Source organism: Falco cherrug, chromosome 4, assembly GCF_023634085.1.
Source record: "Falco cherrug isolate bFalChe1 chromosome 4, bFalChe1.pri, whole genome shotgun sequence".
NCBI classification, from domain to species: Eukaryota; Metazoa; Chordata; class Aves; order Falconiformes; family Falconidae; genus Falco; species Falco cherrug.
Window position 1 is genome coordinate 24631829 of NC_073700.1, and position 5562 is coordinate 24637390.

The window sequence follows — 5562 nt, forward strand, 5'->3', positions numbered from 1 at the left end:
GGACACAATTTAATCAAGTGAGATTATTAGAAGCTGTTTAATTTTCTTTAGTGTTTTGATCTGTAAAGACAGATACAACACATGAATGCCTCATTATTCATATGCCTATGAAGCAGTTGGCCCCTCCCTACTCCCTCTTCTCAAATATCCATTAATGTAATTGATTCTAATAATGGAAACAGCATCATTGTTGTCTCTATCCCTTCTCAGTGCATGTCTCTCAGGAAACTCTGGCGTGTTCCCGAATGTTCCTGCTCTGCACCATTTTTCAGACTGTTTTTTCAGAGATGTAGAGCACCCACAGGCTCATACATTCTCAAGGGTGTTAAAGGTACTTTGCATTCCTAAAATCAGGATATTGGATTTTTGTTTTATTTCCCAGGAAGCTAGACAATATTTCACCTGGGTTTCCATCACTTCAGGATGCCTTTGGTTTCCTCTAGCTGTGGCTGAACCAGACCCTTTTCATGGTCAGCCTGAGGATGTTTTTTGTGTGCCTTAGTTAAGACAATAGTGATGGAATCAATTGTGTGGGGTGTTTTTAGCCCATTACTTCCATTTCATTACAACACAGGTACAGCGGCCTCTTTAAACGTCTTGCAGTGCTCTACACACCTTTTTACTGAAGCCATTAGAATTCAAGTCATGCTAGTTCTGGGACATTTTTGCATCTCTCCACATTTTCTAAGTGTCCTTCTTCCTGCCATAGGGAAGGATTCTTCACAGTCTTCGCTGTCTACAGATCTAGTGGCAGCTGTAGGTGCTGCGGATGTTAATGGGCTAAAAATCTTTAACTGGCCTTGCAAAAAGCTGAAGAATCTGAATTTTAGTGGCCACTTTGCAAGTCTTTTTATGGATGTTTTCTGCTTTTAAATTCTTACTTGCAGCCTGACTACATGTTTTACCTAATTAAAATATTTCGGCTTCTTGGTGGAATGATATGAGTGAATAGAAATTTATATGACTTTAGGCAAGGCTATTGTTTTACATTTCCCTGGAAAGCCATACGCCCGATTAAGTGATCTTGTGCAGATAAAACATGGCTATTTGGAATGTTAACAAAGGTAAAAGCAAAATAAAATCTGGCGGCTTAACAAAACTGTTCATAGTTGGTGTTGGTAAAATAAAAATAGTTGGTCTGGCTTGGCATTCTGTGTGGTGAAACAGATTTATAAATTTTATATATAATTTATATAATATATTATTATATTATTGATATTATATATTATGCATATTATACTATATATTATATATTATAAATTTATATCATAATTACACCTATATAACTATAAGTATATTATATATATTACAATATATATAATATATTTATATTATATATATAATATTATATATATATAATAAATATATAGCAATTTTAATGTGTGTTAAATGTCAAGTACAGTGTCAAATAGCATTCCCTGTTACCTGTAGGGCAGCTGGCTCTCATCTGTTTTCTTCAGTTGATTATTTGTGGCAATAATGACAAAGTTTAAGGGGTGTTAGTGACATCATGCTGGCCAGGGTGTGATATGCAAAGGGACAGCTTGCTTTTCAGCTGTGTATGAGAAGAACTAAAATCTGCATGGGGACTGTGAACCTGGAGGCTGCTGTGAGTTGCTTCCTGTCTAGCTCCACAGTGTGCAAAAGGTGTCCCTTCCCAGCTGCCAGGGCAGTCCCTTGGGATGCCGCAAAGCTGTTCGTGGTGCCACCAACTGGTGTAAGTGCAGTTTGGAAAAGACAGGAGATGAATGCCTAGATAGGCCAGCTGGCTCATGACTGTCACTGTACTTTTCCCAAGGATCTTGCTGGCACCCCGGTGGAACTGTGGTGTTGGGAATATTACTCTGATGGATAGGTAAACAAATTCTCCAGGTCACACAGTGTGTGGCTGAGCAGGTTGCCTGTCATATTGCATAACCTAAGCCTGTATGTTGCACCCCTGTCACCACTGACTGCTGTCTGAGCAGTTCACAGAGCTTGTTGCTATTTTTCCAGGGGAAGGTCTTCTGCTGATTTTAATGTGCCCAGTTCTCCTGGGAAACTTACTCTTTTTGCTCCTTTTTATACCTGTTGACTTCCTCCTACTCAGATGCTTTTGGGGAGGCTGGTGGGGTCTGTAACCCATTCCCTGGAGCATAACTTGTATTAAATTTGGCTGAGATTTTTCCACCCAAGAAGTCATCAGGGACAGGCAGAGAGGAACGCTGTCCTTTTCGGACCAGGGAGTGTGCCAGGTGCAGCAGGCTACTATCAGACCCATGCTACTGATTCAGTAACTGCTGGTCAGCAGCACAGTAAAATTGTCCTGTTGCTTTTGAGCACTGAGTTAATGTGCTTTTTTACCTCAGGGACACTTCTGGGAAAGCAACCAAAGTCTCCCTGCTCAAAAACTCAGCACTTCTGTATAATTATTTCCTCGGAAAAATTAGCTTCCTGTTTTCAGCCCCTCTCTGCAGAAGCGCTTCCTTATCTCCCTGTGAAGCTTTCACTTTGACAGCCTCATGAGATGACGGCAGCACCTCTTTACCTGTAGACTGCTGGCCACAGAAGGCCTTTGGCAACCCCCTCGGCCCATGGGCGCTTGCGCCCTTGAGGCTTGTGCCCAGGCAGGATCAGCCTTGCAGCTCCCCCACGCCTGGTGGGTGTGGAGCAAAGGGTTGCTACTGTTTCTTGGCCTGTCTGGCAAATCCAGCCTTCCTCTTTGCACCCTTGAGGGAGACCCTGCCAGTGTTAGCTTGAACGGTACAAATACAGCTGCTGTTTATTGCCTTGTTTTTCAAGGAAAGCCTTCAGTACATTCAGAGGCTCAGGGAATTTCCACTATTTTTCTCAAAGTTGTTCCCTGCTCCGCACCACCCCCACCCCCCCACCCCCCCCACCCCCCCCGCCCCCGGCCTTCAGACACACACATTGTGTTGTTTTGACGTAATTTCAAGCAAATATTTTGCCACCGAGAGGCACTGCAGGGTCACAGAGGTCCTCCAGGCTTGGGCTTCAGGCTTTCAGACCTCACCAGTAAACAATAGCTCTATAACTCATTAAAACTCCCTTTTGATGACTTTTTCCTGTTTCTGATTGTTTTGGAGCAGCAGGGGTGGATTCCACACTCAACAAACTTCTTTTTCCTGCTGCTAAATTTAAATGTCTCTGAACTGAAAGGAGTTACTAATCTCTTCGACAATAACGCTATCAAATAGCAATTGCAACTGTAAACAAGATTTTTAGGCTATTTATGAATGCTACAAGGGAATTGTGGCTTGGTTTTGCAGAATGATTTTTATCTCCAGGAAATATTTTAATTGTCTTGTCTTTTCTCATAGAAAAGTTACCCAAACCCTGGTACTTTTTCTCCTGGTTACTGTAGCCCCCTCATTTTCAGAGATTTAGTAATAGTCATGTCCTCCCGTCGAGGCCTTGCATGAAACAAAGCTTATAATCCCCTTCCTTGCTTGCCTCCTATCCACTTCAAATTGATGCATTATCTTCTGCTTCACGTCATTGATTCAGCACTCCTATTTCTGTCTCTGTATATTTTCACTGCATGGCTTTCTCCTGCTTGCAAGTCTCCCAATTTATATGATTTACCTGTAAAACTCTCTTGCCCCACTGAGTTTCTTGCCAGTTTGTACATTCCATCTTTTTTTATGCCAGGATTAAACTCCTGAAATTTTCTACCACCTCCTTTTTCCTTGTTGGCCAGATATGGATTAATCAATTAATAATTTTATTTAAGGGACAGGAAGGAGAATTTAGGAAAGTGATTTGCAAAGAATCTGATTCAAGGGAGAAATATGTTTAACCATCCACATCCTTGTATCACATATACTGCCCACACATACCTAGACCCTGATCTGCTTAATCTGTACTAATCTAACACAAACCCTTTTTTTGTAGGTAATAGTGCAAAAAGTGATAAAAAAATGCAGTTGAAATGGAATCTGTATAGCATGGGCCCACATATGGATTTAATTATCAAGACAATAGTTCAATTATGTCATTTGGAAACCTACAACTAGGATCTAAGGGGGAACAACATATGAACATGTATACCAGATACAGCGTGTCCTGAAGACCTCTTGGTCAATTTGCTGTTATTATTTGTTAAGCATGCCAAGGAAAAATACATTTTTCCTGTCCAAAGAGCTGATACCTTCAGCAAAACTGAAACAGACTACAAGAAGCTGATAAATATTGACATTTTTACTACTTCTGCTTCTCTTGGCTCAGTTTTAAGCACCCTTTGAGAAGAACATTTGTAAGGTGACACAGTATGGTAGGTCCTAGGGTAGACTCCATCCTAGAAGACAGAACGACAAAAAGACTTTTCCTGAAAAGTGTTACACAGCTTTTTCTTTTTAGCAACCTGGCTACCAAAGTTGTCCTTTGCAGTCAGATTCAGGGACAGAGAGGGAACTGCTCCATCTTTAGCAGATGGTGTGTAGTCCTGCAAGGTTTGCCACCACAGTAATGAAACTGTGATACCTACACTTTAAGGACTATGGATCCAGGTGTAATATGCAAATTAGATAATGTATGCCCTAGGCTTCACTGAAATCCTTCCATAAACCTCCTGGAAAGATCAGGACAAACCGGTGCCCTCCAGAGGGGGGCACTTGCCACTGAGCCAGCGTTCAAGTGTACTTGCCACTGAGCAAGTACACAGCTCTTGTGTCCTAACAGGATATGATTATTCTCAGCCTGCTTCCACTGGCTTCACCAGGATTGCACCAGAAGATAATCTGGCCCTGTGTTTCTCTTCAAGGCACCTCCCAGGACTGTGCTCCCATAATTACATGATTTTGAGTATTACATAATTGACCTCAGTTAAACTGGTGATTGGTAAAGTCAGCCTAAGTGACTGGTCGTGGCAGCCGATACATATTGTATCTCACCGCCTTGTTTTCACCTGGCCACTGAAAAACCTCACAATGCCTGTGTGTTGTTAGTTTACAACCTAGTTTTGAAGATTACAAGCTCTTCATCAGGTTCAGCTGAACTCTCAGGCACCTAAATATACATATAATATGCTTATTGTTTGTAGATTGTGTAATAGATATTTCTATATGTACTTGTATATGTATTTACACATATACACTGATTACTGTGTGCATATATACATGCCTTCATATATTTACTCTATATAAATATAAATATGTGCACACTGATAGTTGGTTTTTAAGAAAAAATAGAACAAGATGCATATGCTGTCCTAAAGAAACTTTGAAAATGAAAATAATTGTTTTCCTGAAACAAATATTTCTGTGTTTTAATTTTTTTGTTTTAGTATACTATGTGAGAATGTGACTCGTTTTTGTGGAACACAATTTTAAAAAGGTATACAAACGAGATACAAATTTTTTACAGCTGAGCCTCAAAACTGTCTTTCTAACACCACCTTGAAAAGGCAAGCTAAATATAGGCAGTGCGATTTCCCTATTTGCTATACCTCTGCTCTCCAGTCGTATTTTCTATTTTGATTCTGCCATGCTGCATGCAGTGTGACCTTTGAAAGACAGCAGTGAACTTCCTAAGTGTGTTGGCAGTGTCTCTGGCCACACATGA